Genomic DNA, 23,790 nt, shown 5'->3' with positions numbered 1-23,790 from the left:
AGTTTCAAACCAAAGGAATGCACCATCTCTTCAATGAGATAAAAACAGAAAATTTCGCAAACGTAAGAATGAAATGAAAAATCAAATACAAGAGGCTTACAGGACACCAAATGTACAAACTTACAATAGATCTATACCAGGGCACATTATAATGAAAATGCCTAGCATATAGAATAAGGATAGAATCTTAAAGGCTGAAAGAGAAAGGAATCAGATCACATACAGGGGGAAACCAATTCGTATCTCAGCAGATTTTTCAACCCAGACCCTCAAAGCCAGGAGATCCTGGAACAACAAATACCAAGCTCTGAAAAAAAAAAAAAAGTATGTCAACCAAGAATCTCATATACAGCAAATTAAGCTTTAGATTTCATGATAAAATAATAAACAAAAGTTAAAAGAGAAAACATTCGGCATTTGTTTTTTGGGGATTGGTTAACTTCACTTAGCTAATCTTCTCCAATGCCCATCCATTTACCTGCAAATGCCATGATTTTTATTCTATTTTATTGCTGAGTAAAATTCCATTGTGTATATATGCCACATTTCTTTTATCCATTCATCCACTGAAGGGCATCTAGGTTGGCTCCAAAGTTTAGCTATTGTGAATTGTGCTGCTATAAACATTGATGTGTCTGTGTCCCTGTAGTATGTTGTTTTTAAGTCCTTTTGGGTATAACTCATAGTGGATAGGGAGGGTAGCATGGGAGAAATAGATAAATTCTAGATAGGGAAGAGGGGTGGGAGGAAAAGGGAAGAGGCAGAGGATTAGTAAGAATGGTGGAATGTGATGGACATCATTATCCAAAGTACATATATGAAGACATGATTTGTGGTGAACACACTTTATATACAAAGATGTGAAAAATTGTGTTCCATATGTGTGATAAGAATTGTAATGCATTCTGCTGTCATGTATTTAAAAAATAAAATCAATTAAAACAATAAAATAAAATAAAAAAAGGTAAAAGAATTTACAACTAGAAAGCTGGCACTATAGAACGTCCTTGGCAAAATATTCCATGAAGAGGAAATGAAAATCAGCAGAGGGAGGTAGTATACTAAAGGAAAAATGAATCAAAGGAGAGACCAAGTCAAGTTAAATAACAAAAATGGCTGAGAATACAAATCATATTTCAATAATAACCCTGAATGTTAATGGCCTAAACTTACCAATCAAAAGACATAGGCTAGCAGAGTGGATCAAAAAAAAAAAAAAAAAAAAAAAAAAAACAAGACCGAACAATATGCTGCCTCCAAGGGATTCATCTCATAGGAAAAGATATCCACAGACTGAAGGTGAAAGGTTGGGAAAAATCATACCACTCACATGGACCTCAGAAGCAAGCAGGGGTTTCCATCCTCATATCAAATAAAGTAGACTTCAAGCTAAAGTTAATCAAAAGGGATAAAGAAGGACATTACATACTGCTCAAGGGAACCATACATCAACAAGACATAACAATTATAAATATATATGCCCCAAACAATGAATCATCTACGTTCATCAAACAAACTCTTCTCAAGTTCAAGAGTCAAACAGACCACAACATAATAATTCTGGGTGACTTTATCACACCTCTTTCACCATTGAATAGATCTTCCAAACAAAAGCTGAATGAAAAAATTATAGAACTCAATAATACAATCAATAACTTAGATTTAACTGACATATAAAGAGTATATTATCCATCAACAAGTGAATACACTTTCTTCTCTGTCGCGACCCCTTGCCCGCAAGGAAGACGCAACTCAGGAATCTTCTTTCAGCAGTTTATTCAGGCCTTGATTTAAGTATCTTTTAGTGACTCCCTTTCTTTCTTCTTCCTCTTCTCGAGGGCCCAAGCACAGCCTAATAAAGCCTCCCACGTACCAATCTTAAACCGCCGCGTGGGTCTTTCTTATAGGGTGGCAAGAGATAGCGTGCCAACTCTCCACAAAGGAATTTGATTTATCACAGGCCACAGTGGAAGCCGGCGCCATCTTCTAATGGCGGCCACAATTTACAACAATGGCTTACTACACTTCTCAGCAGCACAAGGATCCTTCTCTAAAATACACTGTATATTATGCCACAAAGCAACTCTTATCAAATACAATAGAGATACTACCCTACATTTTATCAGATCACAATGGAATGAAATTAGAAATCAATGATAAAATAAGAAATAAACGCTACTCCAACACCTAGAGACTAAATAATATGTTACTGAATGAACAATGAGTTTGAAAAGATATCAAGGAGGTGATTAAAAAAATTCTTAGTAAATGAAAACGCTGATACAACATATCAAAATCTCTGGGACACTATGAAGGCAGTACTAAGAGGAAAATTCACTGCAAGAAGTTCATTCCTTAAAAGCAGGAAAAGTCAACAAATAAATGACCTAACATTACATCTCAAAGCCCTAGAAAACAAAGAACAAAACAACACCAAAAGCAGTAGAAGACAGGAAATAATTAAATCAGAGCTGAAATCAATAAAATTGAAACAAAAGAAATAATTGAAAAAATTGTCAAAACAAAAATTGGTTCTTTGAAAAAATAAATAAAATTGGCAAACCCCTAGCCATGCTAATGAAAAGAAAGAGAAAACTGAAATTACTAACATATGTGATGAAAAAGGAAATATTACAACAGACACTACAGAAATACAGAAGATAGTTATAAATTATTTTGAAAATTTTTACTCATATAAAATAGAAAATTTCTAGAGCCTTATGATTTGTCCAAATTGAATTAGGATGATATGCACAATTTAAACAGATCAATTTCAAGCAATGAAATAGAAGATGCTTATCAGCAGCCTACCAACCAAGAAAAGCCCAAGACCAGATGGATACACAGCTGAGTTCTACAAGACCTTTAACGAAGAACTAATAGCAATGCTCTTCAAATTATTTTATGAAATACAAAAACAGGGAGCACTTCCAAACACATTCTATGAGGCCAGTATTACCCATTCCAAAACCAGGCAAAGACATACCAAAGAAAGTAAACGTCAGGCCGATATCTCTAAAGAACATAGATGCAAAAATTCTCAATAAAATTCTGGTGACTCAAATACAAAAATACATTAAAAAAGATAGTGTAACACAATCAAGTAGGGTTAATCTCAGGGATGCAAGGTTGGTTCAACATATGGAAATCAATAAATGTAATTCATCACATCAATAGATTCAAACATAAAAACCATATGATCATCTCAATAGATGCAGAGAAAGTATGTGAAAAAATACAGCACCCCTTCATGCTCAAAACACTAGGACTACTAGAGATATCAGGAACATATCTCAACATTGTAAAAGCTATCTATGTGGGCTGGGGATGTGGCTCAAGCGGTAGCGCGCTCGCCTGGCGTGCGTGTGGCCCGGGTTCGATCCTCAGCACCACATACAAACAAAGATGTTGTGTCCGCCGAAAACTAAATAAATAAATAAATAAATATTTAAAAATTCTCTCTGTCTCTCTCTCTCTCTCTCTCTCTTTACCAAAAAAAAAAAAAAAAAAAAGCTATCTATGCTAAGCCCCAAGTCAACATCATTTTAAATGGAGAAAAATTGAAAGCATTCCCTCTAAAACTGGAACAATACAGGGATGCCCTCTTTCACCACTTCTATTTAACAGAGTTCTTGAACTCTAGCCAGAGCAAGTAGACAGAGGAAAGAAATTAAAAGGATATGGATAGGAAAAGAAGAACTCAAATTAGCACTATTTGCCGATGATATGATTCTATACCTAGAAGACCCAAAAAAATTCCACCAGAAAACTTCTAGAACTAATAAATGAATTTGGCAAAGTAGCAGGAGATAAAATCAACACCCATTAATCAAAGGCATTTCTGAACATCAGTGACAAATCCTCTGAGAGGAAAATGAGGAAAACTATCCCATTTACAATAGCCTCAAAAAAAACAAAAATACTTGGGAATCAACTTAACAAAAGAGATGAAAGACCTCCACAACAAAAGCTATAGAACACTAAAGAAAAACATTAAAGAAGACCTTAGAAGATGGAAAGATCTCCCTTGTTCTTGAATAGACAGAATTAATATTCAAAATGATCATACTACCAAAAGCACTATTCAGATTTAATGCAATTCCAATCAAAATCTAAATGACTTTCCTCGTAGAAATAGAAAAAACAGTCATGAAATTCATCTGGAAAATAAGAGACCCAGAATAGCTAAAGCAATCCTTAGCAAGGAGAGTGAAGCAGGTGGCATCACTATATCAGAACTTAAACTATACTACTGAGCACTAGTAACAAAAACAGCATGTTACTGGCACCAAAATAGACTTGTAGAACAATGGTACAGAATAGAGGACACAGAGACAAACCCACATAACTATAGTTATCTTATATTAGACAAAGGCACCAAAAACATATATTGGAGAAAAGACAACCTCTTCAACAAAGGTTCTGGGAAAACTGGAAATCCATATGCAACAAAATGAAATTAAATCCCTATCTCTCACCATGCACAAAACTCAACTCAAAGTAGATCAAGGACCTAGAAATTAACTCAGAGACCCAGCACCTATTAGAAGAAAAAGTAGGCCCAAATCTCCATCATGTCAGATTAGGCCCCAACTTCCTTAATATGACTCATATACCACAAGAATTAAAATCAAGAATCAATAAATGGGGGCTGGGGTTGTGGCTCAGCGGTAGAACGCTTGCCTAGCATTTGCGAGGTGTTGAATTTGATCCTCAGCACCACATAAAAATAAATAAATAAAATAAAGGTATTGTGTCCAACTACAACTATATATATATATATATATATATATATATACGTATATATATATATATACACATATATATATGTGTGTGTATACAGACACATATATGTGTGTGTGTGTGTGTGTGTGTGTGTGTGTATATATATATATATGTTTTAAAAAAAGAATCAGTAAGTGGGATGGATTCAAACTAACAAGCTTCTTCTCAGCAAAAGAAACAATCTGCAAGGTGAATAGAGACCTTACATTTTGGGAACAATTTTTTACCACATGCATATCAGATAGAGCACTAATCTCTAGGGTATATAAAGAACTCAAAAAGCTAAGCACCAAATAAACAAATAACTCAATAAATAAATGGGTCAAGGAACTGAAGATATACTTCTCATAAGATGATATACAATCAATCAATAAACATCTCTAGCAATTAGAGAAATGCAAATCAAAACTACAATTTCATCTCACTCCAGTCAGAATGGCACCTATTAAGAATATAAACAACAATAAGTGTTGGCAAGGATGGGGGGAAAAGGCACACTCATACACTGCTGGGGACTACAAATTGGTGCAGCCAATATGGAAAGCAGTATGGAGATTCCTTGAAAAACTGGGACTGGAACCACCATTGACGCAGCTATCTCACTCCTCAGTATATACCCAAAGGACTTAAAAACAGCATTCTACAGAAACACAGCCATATTAATGTTTATAGCTGCACAATTCACAATAGCTAAACTGTGGAACCAACCTAGATCCCCTTCAGTTTATGAATGGATAAAGAAAATGTGATATATATATAGATATATAGATATATAGATAATGTGATATATATATAATGTGATTTATATATAATGTGATACACACAATGGAATAATATTCAGCATTAAAAGAAAATAAAATCATGTCATTTGCAGGTAAATGGATAGAGTTGGAGAATATAATGCTAAGTGAAGTTAGCCAATCCCAAAAAACCAAATGCCAAATGTTTTCTCTGATATAAGGATGCTGATTCATAATGGGGTAGGGGTGGGGCATGGGAGGATTAGAGGAACTCTAGATAGAGCAAAGGGCGGGGAGGGGAAAGGTTGGGGCATGGAGGTAGGTGGAATGAGATGGATGGACATCATTAGCCTAAGTACATGTATGAAGACATGAATGGTGCAACTCTACTTTGTGTACAACCAGAGACATGAAAAATCGTGTTCTATATGTATATGAATTGTAATGCATTCTGCTGTCATATATAACAAATTAGAATTAAAAAATTCTTAAAATGCGGACCATCACTAAAGCAAACCTTCTGGAAAGCATTAGCAAAAGCCTAAAATGTGTTCTGTAGCTATGCTCTTAATTTGATAATTCCACTTCTAGAAACTAGTTTTAATAATATTCAAAATACTGAGGCAGTTTGTGAACAAGAATGTATGGCAAGACATTATTTAGAAATACTGCTAACTGAAAACAATCTAAATGTATCCAATAAAGAAATTAAATAGTGAAGTTATGGACAAAGAGCAGAATATGATATTGTCTTTAAAAGTGACTATGAAGAGATTTTCCTGGCATATAAAGGACATAATTATTTGAGTAAGGATTTATAGTAAATGAAATAATATTTATTTTACCGTGAATGAATAATGTCAAAAAAAGATTTTTTAATCTTATTACAACTACACAAATGTGTCTAAACTATTATATTTCTTTTTCAAATCTTTATATATTTACTATAACCTAGCCAGGGGAAAAACTGGTATATTATATTTCTTGCTTATCTACTTCACATATTAAATTCAATTTGTTTTTTAAAAGCTCTTAATATTTCAAAGCAAATATAAGAAAAAAATCAATTATAAATGATATGTCAGGATGAATGTTAACATATAATATTCACAAAACCTCTTAAAATAATCTATAAATTTGGCCATTCCCAGTAGCACCCAGGATTATATATGTGAATTACAACATTTGTCTTTATTTCAGTACTTGAAATATTTCTTAAACCACCTCTGAAGTTAATACTTCTAGAGTAAATCAAAATATAAAATAACTGATCCCATATTCCAGGAATTCAAGCCAAGGCTGAGATCATCATGTAAAAATAGCTAACAGTGAGCTACAATATAAGTTATATTTGTATGAGGTGCTATTCACACCCAAGTCAGAGAAAATTAGGAACACTCAGTACATACTGAATCATTTAAAATATTGTTCCTTCAGAAATGAATAGAAAGAAAGCATAGTGACAAAATCTTAGATATCTTCTCTTCATAATCAATGCAAAAGCACTTCATTTTTCAAGTTCTGATTTTATTTGGACATGTCATTATTTGAGATATGTCCAAGTAGTCACTCCAGGAAGCAGCTGAAAATTAGAGGATATTTACAAGTTAAGTCGCTGTAGGCATTACCCAAGAAATCTGTCTTAGTTCAGCTTCTCCAGGAACAAACCTTGATATGAGGATTCAAATACAAGTAGTTTTGTAAAGTGCAGGAAACACTGGTACAGGACCAGAGACTTATCAGAGGGAAGGGAAGGCAGCCAGTAAAGGGTATTTAATAAAGCCTGCCGCTTTAGCACAATTCATAACAGCCAAACTATGGAACCAGCCTGGGTATTCACGAGCAGAGGAATGAATAAAGAAAATGTGGTATATATACTCAATAAAGTTTTATTCAGTCATAAAGAAAAATGACATGATGTCATGTGCAGGCAAATGGATGGAACTTGAGATCATTATGTTAAATGAAATAAGCCAAAGGGTAGTATGCTTTCTCTCATATATAGAAGTTAGAGAGGAAAAAGGAAAAGAAATGTGGTGGGGGATGGAAGGATCAGGGTAATTGATGGGAAGAGTCGTGAAGGAGACTTCTGGGTTGCTGAAAAAATTCCATAAATTGATCTGGGTATAGCTAAGCTGGACTCTTAAGATCTGTGCAGTTTATTCTAAATATGTTGTCCCTGAAGTATTAAAAAGGTAGTGATATACAGCCATCGGAGAGAGGCAGAGAATGAGGTCACACTCCAAGGTCACAGCAGTCAAGGGCAGAACAAAGTTTCCAAAAGGCACATCTTGGGCAACCACATGAGATACCACAAAGATGAAAAAAGGGAGGTCACCTTATTTAGAAAAGTTCATGATTAGTTTTGAAGCAGCAATAGGACAAATCAGAATTACTAAGATAACTAGATGGGAAGAGATAGTCTTCAAGAAGTGAGAGGAAAGAAGATGATATATAATTTTGGCAAAAGAAGGTCTCAATGAAAGTTTCTTGGGAGAGCGGTAAAGGGAAGGTGTAGATGTTAGAAAAAAAAACTTGAACATATTTGAGAGCCAGTAGGTTGAAGATAATTAAAAATAAAACAAAAGTGAAGCACATGATGGGCTAGGCACAAGGGTCTAACTAACTACCACTCATAGGCCACATTCACCTCATGCCTATTCTGTAAATAAAGATTTACTGAATTAAAATCAAATAAATAAAATGGATAAATAAATTTAAAAGGAGTCAAGTAGATGCAGTATTTGTACCAGAAAACTTACACAGTTGAAGAGGACAGGAAGACTTACTGAACAGTCAGCCCAATTTGTTAATGTATTGTCCATATGTGCTTTTGCCCTAAAAAAGATAAGAGTTCAATAGTTGTAAAAGAAACTAACTGATGTTATACAGGAAAAGTGTGCTGACCCCCAAACTAAGTCAAGAGGATCATCTAGGAACTGGAAGGAAATGGAATTAACAGACATAGAGAAAAGAGTAAAAAATGTATCCTTATGCAAAGATTTAGTGAAAGAATAAAGGAGGGATATAAAAATCTAGCCTATTCTATGCCAGGGAATAATCAGGATACTGAATATCCATAAAATTAAAATAGTATTATGTCCCTGAAAAATAAGTCAATGATAATAATATAAACAAACTGCTCTGTTACTGCTGCTTCTACTCCTATAACAATGACTAATATCAGTATTATACTGTCTACTAAATGTTTACATCTGGATATTCTCAAAGCCACCAAATACCCGAAATGTATTCTTCTCCCTTGGCTCTAAGCAATTTCATCCCCAAATCCTGTGTTTTTTACCCTCTGAATATCTCTGGGACACACTGTTACTTGTTCACATCCTCTTTGCCTGCATCTCTAATCCTAGCCACCATCACCTTTCACTTGGACCACTGTACTAACTTCCTAACAGTACTTATCTCCACCCTCAATCTCTTTCAATTTATTTTCTGAAATGGAATTCAGGATTTCAAAATACAAATCTTGCCATGTTATTCTCCCATTTCTCTTCACCTCAACACTTCAGCTGTTTCTGATGGCTTTTCAATGTTCACATCATGAAAACCAAAACCCTAATCAGAGCCAAAAAAGACCTTTTGAGGAAAGATACTGTCAGTTAAGCTAACAATATTCCATAAATTCCCTTCCCTGCCTGGTTCCAAGTTGGAGTTAGACAAGTAAGTTAGCATGTGATTTTGAAAGGCAGAATTAAAGTATGGATCATTATGCTCTAAAAGTTAATATAAGGCCCCATTATAGCTCCTATATACTGGCATGGGTCTGCTTGCTCCCCTTGTTGACATAGTAAAACACTTGACTCCGCAGCTTCCTTAGCTCTTGCCAGCACTTCTCCTTCGGCTCCTCCAAACCTAGGCCCCCAAGGTTAGGCATGTATGCAGCTCCTTGGCAAAGAGCACCAGCTCCTCATAGAGGTCAACCACATGGTCAAGGCTGCAAAGAGTGAGAGTCTGACACAGACTCTGGTTTTATCCTAGTGAGTTTCAATTGATGTCTAGCTGTTCTTCATGATACCTTGCCTTGCTGATTCACCACCAGATGCAGAGATACCAGTCCTTAGTAGCCATCTTCCAGGACCTGTAACACCTTATTCCAAATCATTTTCAGAGATTCTGCCTCCCTGTGGGAAGCCCCAACAGAACAAAGTACCTGTTAGCCTTCCCGTCTTTCCATTCAGATCCTGAGTCACCTTCCCTTTCACTCTCCGTGTTGTAGTCACCCACCACATATTCCTACTACACGAACTCTGCATATTCTATTCCTTCTTCCTGGAATCCAACCCTTCCTGTCTTTAGCCTTTGCCTACTTACAGTTCATCTTTCCCCTGACAGGACTCTCACACCCTTAAGTGCCTTTCTTTTACAACATTTAGCATAGTAATTGTGTGTTTAATTCTCTCTCATTAGACTATAAACTTGCAAAGAAGAGTACTATTTGGTTTGCTTACATATCCTAAGCATCTATAAAAGTATCTGGGACGTAACAGGCACTCAATAAACATTTCTTGAATGAGTGAATGAATGAATATTTGCTCTCTCTGTGAAAACACTGTGTTTAGCATTATATAGGTTATCTTATACAATACCTAGCAAAACCTCAAAAATTGGTACTACTTTCATTCCCATTTTGAAGATGAAAAGATAAAGATACACTGCTGTAAGTGATAGGACTGGTATCCTACTACTTACGCAAAAACAGTCTTAGTTTGGCATTCATACTCTTAATCCCTGCTTTCTTCACAACACTGAAAAGTCAACTTAATAAAGATTATTTTCTTCATTTAACAATGAAGAAACTGAGATTAAAGAATTTTGCTGACTTACCTAAAGCCATCCTGAATTCTAGAGGATGCAATTCCAACATCAGTTCATTACTTTTTTTAAAAAAAAATTTTTTGATCCATCCACCTTGCTGCAGCCAGGCTGCAAATTCATCCCTATACTGTTTTCCATGTTCAGATTCAACAACCCTACCATGACTGACCTCCATAGTGAGCTAACTCTCTACGTGCACTACTACCTTCTTTTCAGATGTCAATAAAGATGATCAGAAGGCACAACACAGCACCTTTAAAAACACAGTTATATGATCATGACCAACAATGTCATTACTTATTTTTTCATTAACATCATTTTAACACATTTCAAGCTCTTTAAAGAAAGGCAATACAGAATGGAAATATATATTACCCTGTTTATATGTGAACATTTTTCAAAAGAATGCAGTTAAAAAGAATCCTCTTCAAAAAGAAATGGAAGGAGAAAGAAAAAATATAGTGAGGGAAGAAAGCAGATGGAAGAAGATTCGAGGGAGGGATTGGGAGTTACATTTTTCTGCTTGGCAAAATCAAGTCGGTTTTCTTAGTCACAGAGGAATGCATGAGCTCATTACCTTCTATGAAATATGCTTAATTATTAATCCTAAGTAAATCATATAGCCTCTGGTAATACTGTCCCAAAATCTATCCATGACAGGTTCTAGATTTCAACTGTCAATCACAAGGGACTCTTAAGGTTCCACAGTGTCAGAAGAGGTAATATGATAATGACCAAAGCAAAGAACCATACAGAAGATGATCATACTAATACATGTCAGTCTTCATAAGATTCAACAATTGCTTTAGATACCTCTCACAAATTCTGTAATTCAATCCAAGTGGATTATTACCAGTTTGGGTTTTGTCATATTGGAAAGCTATGGAAACAACTGCCTATTCATTCAAATCCTACATTCAGAAAATGATGATCTTTCTCTACTAATAATTTCCTTTAAAACTGTTCTATTGCTATTGAGTAAACACCTTTTGCCTACAAAGTCTAACAAAATAAAAAATTGGGCATTTCCCTAGACTTATAATTCTTCAATTTTCTTAATATCCTTAATATCAGAATTTTTTAACAATATTAGTTAAGCCTCCTAATGCTATTTTTCCTTCCTGGAACCAGAAACTTCAATCTTAATTTCATCTCTGAATACAAGACACCTATTGGTGTGTCAAGCATTTCCTTTTCAGGTGGTAAACACTAGAAAGCAGAAATATAAACTTTTATACTCAGTCATAAAATTTAAAATTCTCTAATTTATTTTGCAAGTATCTGGCTCTGTTCTAATGTACTTTTACATTATTCAGTTTTCTAAACCACTTACAGCAGACAATAACTAATATTTATTAAATCTATGTGCCAGGTATTATTTAAAGAATTTTACATGCATTAACTCACTTAAATTTGAGGATATAGGTAGTCTACAAATGTTCTAATAATTGAACATGTTGATCTAAAAACCACAAAAGTAAAAGAAAACAAATTTGCATTTCACCTAAGCAAAATTAATATACCAATTTATAAATCAATTTCCTAGAAATAGGAAAAATGCTTGTTTTGTTGTCTGAATGTGCACCTAATATAAGGAACATATACGATTGCTGAAAATTAGCAACAGTAAAGACTATGAGAAGAATAAGTAAGTTCTTTCTTAAATGAATATTTCAAATAATTATTATTCTAGATGTTCTTTTCAAAGTAGTTATTATGGGAAAAAAATCATACTGAAAAAATAATTCCAATAAATAAATGACCTTTCTAAGACCAAAGTCAAAACAAACAATAATTTTTAAAAAGTATACAAGCAGACTGCTAAATATTCTATTTGATATAATGGAAAATATAGATCATGTAAATAAACACATAAAATATGTTCTTGTCTTCATGATGTTGGCCTAATAGATTTTGGTGGCTAACAGATGTATCTATACTCAGAGACTCAGGTTCCACGGTCAGAGGAGATAATTTGATAATGATGACAGCAGCATAAAGCCAGGAGGCAAATTATCATATTAACAATACATGTCAGTCTTTATAAGATTCAACTCTGGTTTCGATATTTCACAAAAATACTAGAAGTCGACCAACTATTATAAAGAAAAAATACATCTACATGTCTGCATATTATGTAGAACACTTATTATGTAGACATGATCTACATAATATGAATATATCTTTGCTAAAAAATTAAGATTGTTATATGTTTCAAGTATCTCTCTGTATCAAATTAAGGTTATCCCCAACTGTGAGCCATTAAGGTTTAAATTTTAATTAAAATATTTTTAAGTTTTCTGTCTTTGAAATAATTATAATTCATTGAAATAATTACACTGATAGCATCTGAAAATAAAAGTAATCATTCTCCTCTGTAATAAGCAGCTTCTCTCTTTTTATCTCAGTCCTGTGTTATTCCATCATCTGACAGAACAATAGTAAAAACAAAGCAAATACATTTTCTACGTGATATACTAAGTACTCTTAAAGGCTGTCATTTGTGTGTGTTTCAGGGAACTAGATGTGTATCAAGTACCTACCATGTTACACACATTTCACTATAGCCTTTATGACCAAGCATTTCAACATAGACTAAACCAAATGAACTTTTTAAAAATACTTTCTGAGATAATTGTCTGGATTGCAGCCTGGGTGTAAGAGCTTAGTAAAGCCCCCTGTGTGATTTAAATGTGCAGGCAAGTTTGAGAACCACTGTTTAGATAGTTATTTCATTTTGTCCTCATAAATTGCTTTATTGATTCCATTTTACAGATGAGAAAACTGAGACTCAAAGAGATTCAATGACTTGTTAAAGAATTAGACAAGTCTGTCAACTCTGTAAATTTTCTTTGCACTATACCATGTTGGCTTCTGAATGGCAAATTTGCCACTGTCATTAGTGTTTCCTACCATCTTGAAACCATGCAGAGAAGGAATCAAATAGTTCCTATGCAAATCTACATACTGGATATCAAAGGGGCTTTTCTTTATATTCTAAGCTCTACCTACTAATTTTTATCCAAAATAAATCTTTCCTCCTTCAAGTTGTTCTTGTCAGGTGTTTTGATCATAACAATGAAAAGCTAACACAAGTTCATTCCCACTGTTACAATGCCTACCACATTATGTCTTATATTTTTAAGTATTTGCTTTTGAATTTTTATTGGAAAGGGCAGTGTCATTCTGAGCAATATGAATAAAGCACAGAGCTTAACATAGCAGATTTTGTTTTTTAATTAAGTAGATCAGCTCTCCATACTATATACTTTTCCAACTCATGTTTCTCTACTTGCTTTTAATTTAACAGGCATTTATTGAACAATTACAAGTAAAATACACCAAATAAGTTATGGTTTCTTCTATGCTATGAATTTTAATGAAAAAAGAATTTCATAAAAACACCAAATACTAACTACATTCTTGATTTTCACTTCTTAGCTCCATCAAACTCTTTTCATTATCTTTGGTCATATCAATAAAGTCATTTTTATCAAGTCTCCCATTTCTCAACTTATATGAAATATTGGGATGTTTTCATAATTCAAAAAAAATTTAATAAATATGAATATATATAATATATGTGACTTTATACCTTATATCCCTGACAAGCAGAAAGTCTTATGTATCACAATGACCTAAATAATTAAGACATTTAATAAATATTATTGACTACATATAGTAAGCACCAATTAGTATAATATATAATTTTTTAAAAAAGGATTAAAGCCATGGTGACACATGCCTGTAATTCCAGCAACTCAGGAGGTTAAGGCAAGAGGATCTCAAGTCCAAGATCAGCCTGAGCAACTCAGCAAGCCTCTACGCAACTTAGCAAGACCCTGCCTCAAAAAATAAAAAGTTTAAAATTACTATAGGACAGAAATGGGAATTAAGCTTGAGAGAATTCCAGAGAGCACAGACATTGCTCCATAAAAATCTATTTTAGGAATCCACAGAAAAAATTCTGCCACTCTTTCTGAGAAGTTAAACTTCAAAATCTTTATATACAAACATCATGAAATCTTAAAACAAAAGGGAAAAATTATTTAGCACTTTTTTCCTTTAAATTTCTGGCCCAGATCAGTATCTTCTATTTTATACAGCTTCACATAACACTATCAGACTTAGCTGTTAGAAGCAAAAGCCAGCATGGCTGGAACTGATTGGTAAGCAGGGCTGCCAATTTATCTCAGGAAGAGACAGACTACAGCACCCACAGCTGGATGATGTCCAAAGAAGGTAGAAAATTGGCTATAAGCCAAATATTTCCTCTTAAAGCACAGATAGAAGAACTAGGAGTGGACAAATCATAGCTTACTGTCTGAATTTCAATTTGCCTCTTCTAGCAAAAAAAAAAAAAAAAAAAGTTAGAAATGGGACAACATAAATGTGAAAACATTCAAAGCCCGGCTGAGGTTGTAGGCTCAGTGATAGAGTTCTCACATAGCACATATGAGTCCCTGGGTTTGATCCTCAGCACCACACAAAAATAAATAAAATGAAGGTATTGTGTCTAACTACAACTAAAAAATAAATTAAAAAGGAAAAACCTTTCAAAGCCAAAATCTGATTCCATGGTAGATAATTTAGGTATGTTTTTAGAATAGAGCAATGTTTTTCTTATTTGCTCAATTCCATTTACAAGAGTTATGTGACTATTTCATCTAAAAGTTTAGATTGCCATTTAGATATTGTTCCCTGCAAGAAGCCTATACCAATGTATTTCCTGTTCTCCTCATTTAGTCCATTAGATTTTATATAACATTTATCTTACCTACTTAATATATAACTAAAAATCACAGAGTAAAAATAATCATCTTACATCCACTATGGAATCTGAAGCCACTCTTAAATAGATCATAAAAAATGATGCAGACACCAGGCAGAAAGAGAGACTGAGATACCAATGTGCCCGTGCATGAACCCACAAGGCTTTTCTTTCTCGGCTTTTCAGTGCATTTAGCTGACTGCTCACAGACAAAAATAAAAATAAAAAGACAAGCAGAGGACAGAGCCTAACAAAGGGATCCTTAACCAAAACTCTAACCCAAATGCAAATGAAATGGGAAAATTATAGTCACTTAAAAAAAAAAAAGGAGGATTACCCTTTCCAATCACTCTCTACAATGGAATGCTCGTGATTCCACATATTATAAAGAAATAGTCTATGTCAAAAATCATGCATAGTTCATCTAAACCACAAAGTATCACCTCACTCCAGTAAAAATGGCTTATATCAAAAAGAGTAAAGATAATAAGTGCTGATAAGGATGTGGAGAAAAGAGAAGAATGCTTGCAGACTGTTAGTGGCAATGTAAATTAAGATAAGAAATGAAATTAGTGTGTCAGACACCTGCACTCCCATGTTCACTGCAGCACTATTCACAATGACCAAGAAACAGAAACCACCTAAGTGTCCATCAAGTGGTGAGTAATAAAGAAAATGTACACATACACACACACACACTCACACACACATATTCTCTCTTTCTCTTTCTCTCTCTCTGTCTCTCTCTCTCTCTCTCTCACACACACACACACACACACACAGTCATCCAGTTTTCCTATGAGAAATTATAAATCTCAATCATGAAAATAAGACTGATATTTTAATATTTTACCTCTTTATAACTGATTTTTTAAGAACCAATTCAAACCAAAATATATCACAAGGGCTTCCAAATAAAATAAGAAGTACCTTAGTATTTGGCAAAGAAGAAATAAATGAGAATGATAGGAGAGATTTATTTAAAACCCTGAAATTCCAATCTAACAGTGATCGAAATGAAAATTTCTAATATGAAATACAACACTATTGGAGACTAGGATATATATTTGAGTTTTAATTTATTGATTAGTTCAACACATACCTAAAGAACCTAGTGGACTCAGATTCTTATGACCACGATCTTCCCACTGGATTAGTTCAGGCAGGAAGAACCTGGGCCTTTCTCCTGCAGTTCTCCCGGTGGAGACAGGGGAGATCGGCTCTAGCTTCAGCAGTCTGCAGACACAGGATAAATCTTGGTTAGTCCTCTGTAGATAACCCAAGGTGGCTTTAAATGATGTTAAAAATGTGTGGCAACTGCACAATTTGCTAAAGTCAAATTCTCAGGGGGTTAATAATGAAAGAAAATCCTACTCTTAACAAAGACTCCAAATATTTAAAACATCAAAATCTTGATAGGTTCCTCTGATAGCTGACTTTAAAAGACCACTAACAAAGCAAGACATCCTTGTGGAATGCTTGTGCAATTACTACAATCTAATCTACTCCTCTGTTTAAATTGAAAAGTTTATATAATCCAGGGCCTAACTCAACCTTCACTGACTGAGAATTTACCTAACCCTAATAAATTTGTTTTTTCTTTCCTTTGATAGAGACTTGACTGATAGTTGAAAGAACACTCCAGAAGAAAATATTGTGGTCTGAAGAAAAAAAAAAATTACTCTTTCCTCTAAGAGGATTACCAGTGACAGTAGTCTTGCCTGTTTTATTTGTACATAAAACTGTGCTAGCTGAGATGGGTATCTGGAGTTACAGTTCATGTCACAAGTCTGGAATTTCTGTCATCAGCTCTTCTGTTGTGTTGGAACAAACCCAAAGTTATTTTGGAGGAAATTTTCAAACCTCTCTACAGTCATTTCTTTAGCCTACTAAAGGTGCTATGACTTTCTATTCAAATACATATATTTGGAAGACCCCTATTTCTTAAATAACTCTCAAATCATGTGATTCTTCATTTGTCTGGATACAAATAATAGCAGGAAATTTTTAGGCAGTAAAACTTTATACTAGCCCTCAAATTTTTTCAGCTAAGCAAAGTACTATGTTAAGTATGAAATATTTCCTTTAAAAAATGCAGGACCTTCATTCTTTGGACATTGCAACATCCATTTCTGACATAAGGTCACCAGAAAACTCCACACCTGGATCATATCACATTGCCTGTCACAGCTACTGTAACAAAAGAACAATAATTATAATTTATTGAGTACTCACTGTATTATCTTTACTATGTTAAAATGCTTGAAGGGTAAACATTATTGTCATATTAGAAAGGAAATTAATAGGGCTGGGGCTGTAGTTCAGTGGCAGAGTACTTGCCGAACATATGTGAGGCACTGGGTTTGATCCTTAGCTCCACATAAAAATAAACAAAATAAAGGCGCGCTGTTCATACACAACTACAAAAAAATTAATAAAAGAAAGAAAGGAAACTAATAAGACCTTGAGAAGTTACTTTCCCCAATGATATGGAGCCATGTCATGGGCCCATATTGAAGGACATTAAAGAAACAGCCTAAATGGAATGCTGTTAGATTTCACTGTAAGGATGTTGAGTACACTGTGAATTACACTATACTAAGTCCACTTTAAAAGAAACAATAACAGTAATTCTACTCTTGATTCTATACAGAGACAAACTTGTTATTTTTGAACAATCAATTTGTTTCTTATGGATCCGTTTTTTAAGTAATCATTAAACTTTTGATTTTCTTCTTTACCTGGAAGTTAAAGAACCAAGAATTAAATGAGTGCCCTAGTTCTAATAAATAAATAGGATTTCAGAGCATGAATTCTGTCAACTGATCTCTCCCCAAGATCACTTCATTTTATTTTTTTAAACTGATATTCTCAAATTTGCTCCTCTCATCTTGCATGTGCATACTATCACAAACCACTTGCAACTTTGAAAGCTATTTGTCAAAACCTTGTAAAGAATCAGTTGCACATTTTACTATACTTAAATTATACCTTGATAAAGTACTGAGGAAAAGTACAAAAGTCATTTAACTAATCAATTTTTTTAAAAAAAGTAACTCAGATATTTTGTATCATCTTTGAGTCAGTTCTTGGTAAAACTTTCTAATTACTTCATCTTGGGTGACTCAGCACTGAACCAAAAGTATTATTCTATTATAGTTCATAATTAAGATACAGTTGTGTTTTACATGTTGTATTGATTACAGTAAAGTCAGAACAGAGATAGTTTTGAGAGATTTAGTTATGAAGATTACATTGTAGGGTTCTGTTTACTACATTTATTTACAGAGAGAGGAATGTATATCTATGATTCAATATGGAGGAAAAAGCATCTTTTATGGAAATACAAGTATTAAAGAGAACAAAACAAGAATATGGCACAACCCAGTGAGAAGAGAGCTCTTCATTAACCAAATGTGAGATGCCACATGCCTACACCTCTGGCCTCACTTTTCCTCTTATCTTGGCTGTCTTAGGCTATGATTCTCAAACTTTTTGATCTGGAACCCTTTATACTCTAAAAAATTATTGAGTTTTATGGTTTACACCTTCATTACTTACCATCTTAGAAATTAAAAGTGATAATTAAAATATTTATTCATTTTTAATATTAATAAAAACAAAACATTTATTTAAAAATAACTATAAATTTTAAAACAAAAAAAGGAGAACAGGGAAATTGTTTTACACTTTGTCAAATCTCTTGACTATTCACACAGGACAGCTGTATTCTTCCATGTGCTTCCACATTCAATCTAAATTGTTATGGTTAGATAATATGAGAAAATCTGACATCAGGGAGATAGGCGGTTACAAAGAGGAGGAGTGAAATCTAAAATTATATTAATGAACCTTTTGTTTTCTGTTACATCAAATGCACAATATCTAAAACACTCTTGAGCATTGAACAACACTGGAGACAACACACTCCCTAATTTCAAAACATTTTATAAAGCAATTATTGTGAAAGCAGTATGGTAATGGCATAAAAAGAGACACATTGAACAATGGAAAAGTATAGAGAACCCAGAAACAAACCCACACATTTATATTCAACTGATTTTTGACAAAGGTATAAGAACATACCATAAAAAAGACTAGTCCCTATAATAAATGGTATCTTAGTCCATTTTCTGTTGCTATAATAAAATACTTGAAACCAAATAATTTATAAAGAATAAAACTTTATTTATCTCATGGTTAAGACTGTAAGTCTAACAGTATGGCCCTGGCATCCAGGAAGGGCTTCTTGCTTCATTATAACATTGTGAAGGACGCCACATGAGGAGACAGAACCAGCAAGCCAAAGAAAAGCTGGCTTTTATAACATTTCTGCAGTAACCCATTTATCCATGAATCCATAAATTCATGAATGGACTATCCACTTATGAAAGTTGAGCATTCAAGACCCAATTACCTCTTAAAGAGCCCACCTCCCAATACCATCACAATGACAATCAAATTTCAACCTGAGTTCTGCAAGTGACAAATCATATTCCAACCACAGCAAATGATCCTGGAAAACTAGATAGCCACATGTGGAAGAATGAAATTAGAACCTTATTTCATTTACAAAAATGAACTCAAAATGGATTAACAACTTACACATAAGAACTGATACTGTAAAACTGCAAGAAGAAAACGGGCGGGGGTGGGGGGGGCACAGGGGAACAGCTTCTTGACACTAGCTTGGGCAATCAATTTTTTGGACATGATTCCCAAAGCACTAGCAACAATAGCAAAAACTGAATGGCATCAAATTAAAAAGCTTTTGTATATAGAAAAGTAAACAATTAACAGAGTGAAGAGACAACAGAATAGGAGAAAATATTTGCAAACTACCCATCTGATAAGGGGTTAATAGCCAAAATAAAGAAAGAATTTAAAAAAAAAAAAACTCAACAGCAAGAAGGCAAATAATCTGATGAAAAGATGGGGAAAGAATGAAAAGTCATTTCTCAAAAAATACATACAAATAAAATGAGAGCAGATATATGAAAAACTGATGATCAGCATCACTAATTATCAGGGAAATGCCCATAAAAAAACACTGTGAGATATCACTTTATATCTGTTAGAATGGCTAGTACCAAAAAGACCAAAGGTACCAAATACTAGGGAAGATGTAAGGAAAAAGGAATTCTTGTACATTGTTGGTGAGAATATAAGTTAATACAACCATTATGGGACATAATATGGAGGTTCTTCAGAGAAGCAAAAATAGAACTACTACACAAAGCAGTAATCACACTTCTAGATGTATAGCCAGAAGAATTGAAATGTTGAAGGAATATCATTGCTCCTGGGTTGTTCATTGCTGTGATGGAGCATTATTCACAATAGCCAAGATATGAAAACAACCTAGGTGTCTACCAACAAATGAACAGAAAATAGGTAAAGAAAATGTGGTCGTGGGTGTGTGTGTGTGTGTGAGAGAGAGAGAGAGAGAGATACACAATAGAATACTATTCACCCTTTTAAAAGGGGAGATTCCATCATTTGTGACAATGTGTATGTATCTGGAGGACCTTTTGCTAAGTGAAATAAGCCAGGCATAAAAAGATAAATATTGAATCATCTTATTTACATATGACATTTAATAAAGTTGAACTCATAAAAAGTAGAATGATGCCAGGCACAGTGGTGCACGCCTGTAATCCCAGCGGCTCGGGAAACTGAGGCAGGGGGATTGAGAGTTCAAAGCCAGCCTTAGAAACTTTGCAAGGCACTTAGCAACTCAGCAAGACCCTATCTACAAATAAAATATTTTAAAAGGGCTGGGAACAAGGCTCAGTGGTTAAGTACCCATGAATTCAATCCTCAGTACCAAAATGATAATAACAATAATAATAGAATGACGCTTATCAAAGGCTGGGATGGGGATGAACATGCTGAATTATAGGTGAAAAGGCACAAAATTTATGACTCAGAGATTTTGAGCTTTACTACATGGAAATCTGACTGTAGTGTACAATAAAATACAGCCATGTGATACTTAACAGCAGGGATATGTTCTGAGAAATGCATTGTTAGGTAATTTTGTCAATGAACAAACATCATAGAGTGTACTTAGTAGGAACAGCCTACTATACATCTTGGCCATATAGTATAGACTATTGCTCCTAAACTACAAACAGGTATAGCAAGTTAATGTACTGACTACTGTAGGCAATTGTAACACAATAGTAAGTATTCATGTGTTGAACACATGTAAAGATAGAACAGAAAAACTGGACAACAGAACTTTCTCAGTTCCATTATAACCTTAGAGGTTATCATTTTTGTCTGAAACATCATTATGCAACACATAACTGTATCATATATCTCAAAATAACTAAAAGAGGAAATTTCAAACATCTCACAATAAAAATGACAGGTAAGTGACATGATGGATATATTAACTGACTTAATCATGCCACAGTAGATATACATATCAAAACATTACATTGTACCCTCAAAATTTATTCGATTGTGATTTGTCAATGAAAAATGATATTAATAACTTTTTAAAAATTCAGTGGTCTATATTATGCTTTAAAGGGAAGTTTTACCTGTGTGTAATTCTGCAAGATTGTGCATTAATCATTGCAAAATATTGGTTTACTCAACATCCAGATCTTCCAAAGGTTGATACATTTCATTATACAGTATTTTAAAAACACTAAATGATTTCATCAAAAGCACATTTAGGTACTGGGAAGAAGAAAAGCTCATAGTGGTGGATTAAAGTTTCCAAAATTCTGAGGTTTTTTTCTTGCAAACACAAATTTCATCATTTGCAACAAATACTGGTTTTTCTTAAAGTAATAGGCTCATTTCACTTTCAAGAAAAATGCCTGCCAAACATTCAAGTCTGAAAAAGAAACTGTTTTATGTCAGTTTTTCTTTCAAGTAAAAATGGTATGGTATTTCAAAAGCAGTTAAAAACATCACACAAGTGCTTTTCTTGAGACAGCCATCAAACTTTGATGTACAGCAGAAATGCTCCGTGCATACTTTGCTGTGAGTAAAACGGCACATTAAAAACCATGTCCTCTGATTCTAGAACAAACTCTAATAGATTTAATTTTTTCTGATCCTGCTTTTTATACACAACTGACTACTCTGGAAATTATCCATCATAAAACAATAAAAGGACTCTGAAAGGTGAAAGTAAGGAGGCAGACTAGCCTTAGGAACTTCAGGATGTGAGAAACAATAATGTGCTGAGTTCCCTGGGTTTTCTATTAATCTCACATATTCCCCGGGTCAGAGAATCACAGAATCCTCCACCCATGACCATCAACAGGCCTCCAGAAAAAAAAAAAATTTAAAAAAAGGCTTCTCTCACTGGGAAAGACTGGGAAAGGAAATTCTAACACAGACCTAATGAGGAACTTCCACCTCCATTCACAAGGAAGGGGACTTCAGACAGCATGATTCCCTAGCGTGGGCAGTGTCAGCAGAGACTTTTGTCTCTCCTTCCTCCACCCAGAGACATAAGGAGACCCAAGTTCCACACCGTCTCCCCACCAGTGACAGTTCAGCGCAGTGCCTTATACCACATCCCCACAGACAGCATCAGCAAAGGGTGATAGGCAAAAGCCTCAGGAGCACTACAAAATGAAACAGACCAAAGTAGCACTGCCATGGCTCTGAAAAGCACAAAACAGTAGGACAGAACCTACACACCAGACCTAAATAAGTGACTGCCTGCTTAATAAAATTAAGAGTTAAATAGGACTGAGGTGCCATCAAAATTCATTTGTCACACCAAAATCCAGGAAAATCACAAACTGAATGAAAATAGACCATCAACTGATACCAACATCAAGATATCAGCATCACACTGGAATAATCTCAATATAATCAGATACTGGAGTTAACTAGAATTTTAAAGCAACTCTGTTTTTAAGTTGCCTCAATATTCAATTTTCTTCAAGAACTATGTAATGTTTTGAACAACCAACAATAAAAATTTAAAAAAATAAAATAAAATAAATAAATAAATACTGGCCAACTAAAAAAAAAAATTCAATTTTCTTCAAACAAATGAAAAAACAAAATCTCAGCCATGAAATAAAAGTTATGGAAAAGAATCAAATGGAAACTATAGAGCTTAAAAATATAACTGCTAAAATTAAAAACTTGCTGAATGGTCTCAATAGTGAAGTAGCAATGAACCCCTGAACTTAAGAAAGGTTAATGAAATTTATTCAAGCTCAACAATAGAGAGAAAGCAGGCTGGGAAAGCCTCCCAAATCTAAGGGATAATAACAAAAAAAAAAATCTAATGTTATTAGTAATTAAGAGAAAGAGAAAAAGAGTGACAAAGCATTTGAAGAAATAGTGGTTGAAAAATCCTAAATTTGGCAAAAGACAGAGCCTCCAGATTTAAGAAACTAAGTGAATCCCATATAGGATAAACTCAAACATACGCCAATACACATCAAAATCATATTTTTATGGGAACTAAAGACAAAAAAAAATCTTAAAAACAGTAAGTGACTAACATTATTTGTAAGGTAACAACAATCCAAATGACAATAAATTTCATATCTGAAACTGTAGAAGCCAGAAACAGGGGCCCATTTTTCAGGTGCTAAAAGAGAATACTTATTAACCCTATCTACTATATCTGGCAAAACTAACATTCAGCAATGGAAGATAGAAAAGGCA

General features: G+C 34.0%; 1 protein-coding gene across 5 annotated transcripts in view; it reads right to left on the bottom strand.

Moving 5' to 3' along the window:
• Positions 1 to 23,790, bottom strand: part of Ttll7 (tubulin tyrosine ligase like 7) — a 144,083-nt gene that overhangs the window by 107,843 nt on the left and 12,450 nt on the right. For 2 of the 5 annotated variants that reach the window (XM_076863648.1, XM_076863651.1), the window contains exons 1-2: positions 17,234 to 17,287; positions 16,235 to 16,368 (exon numbers count right to left, since the gene is read on the bottom strand). The exons of 2 other annotated variants lie outside the window; for them this stretch is intronic. The gene's annotated coding sequence lies outside the window, so the exon portion shown is untranslated. Of the gene's footprint in view, positions 1 to 16,234; positions 16,369 to 17,233; positions 17,288 to 23,790 lie in introns of those variants that run through there. One more of the 5 variants, XM_076863649.1, reaches the window with a different exon arrangement.

This window comes from Callospermophilus lateralis, chromosome 7 (assembly GCF_048772815.1).
Source record: "Callospermophilus lateralis isolate mCalLat2 chromosome 7, mCalLat2.hap1, whole genome shotgun sequence".
Lineage (NCBI taxonomy): Eukaryota > Metazoa > Chordata > Mammalia > Rodentia > Sciuridae > Callospermophilus > Callospermophilus lateralis.
Note: the sequence above shows the minus strand (reverse complement) of the source record. Positions and strands in the feature narration are given on the sequence as shown.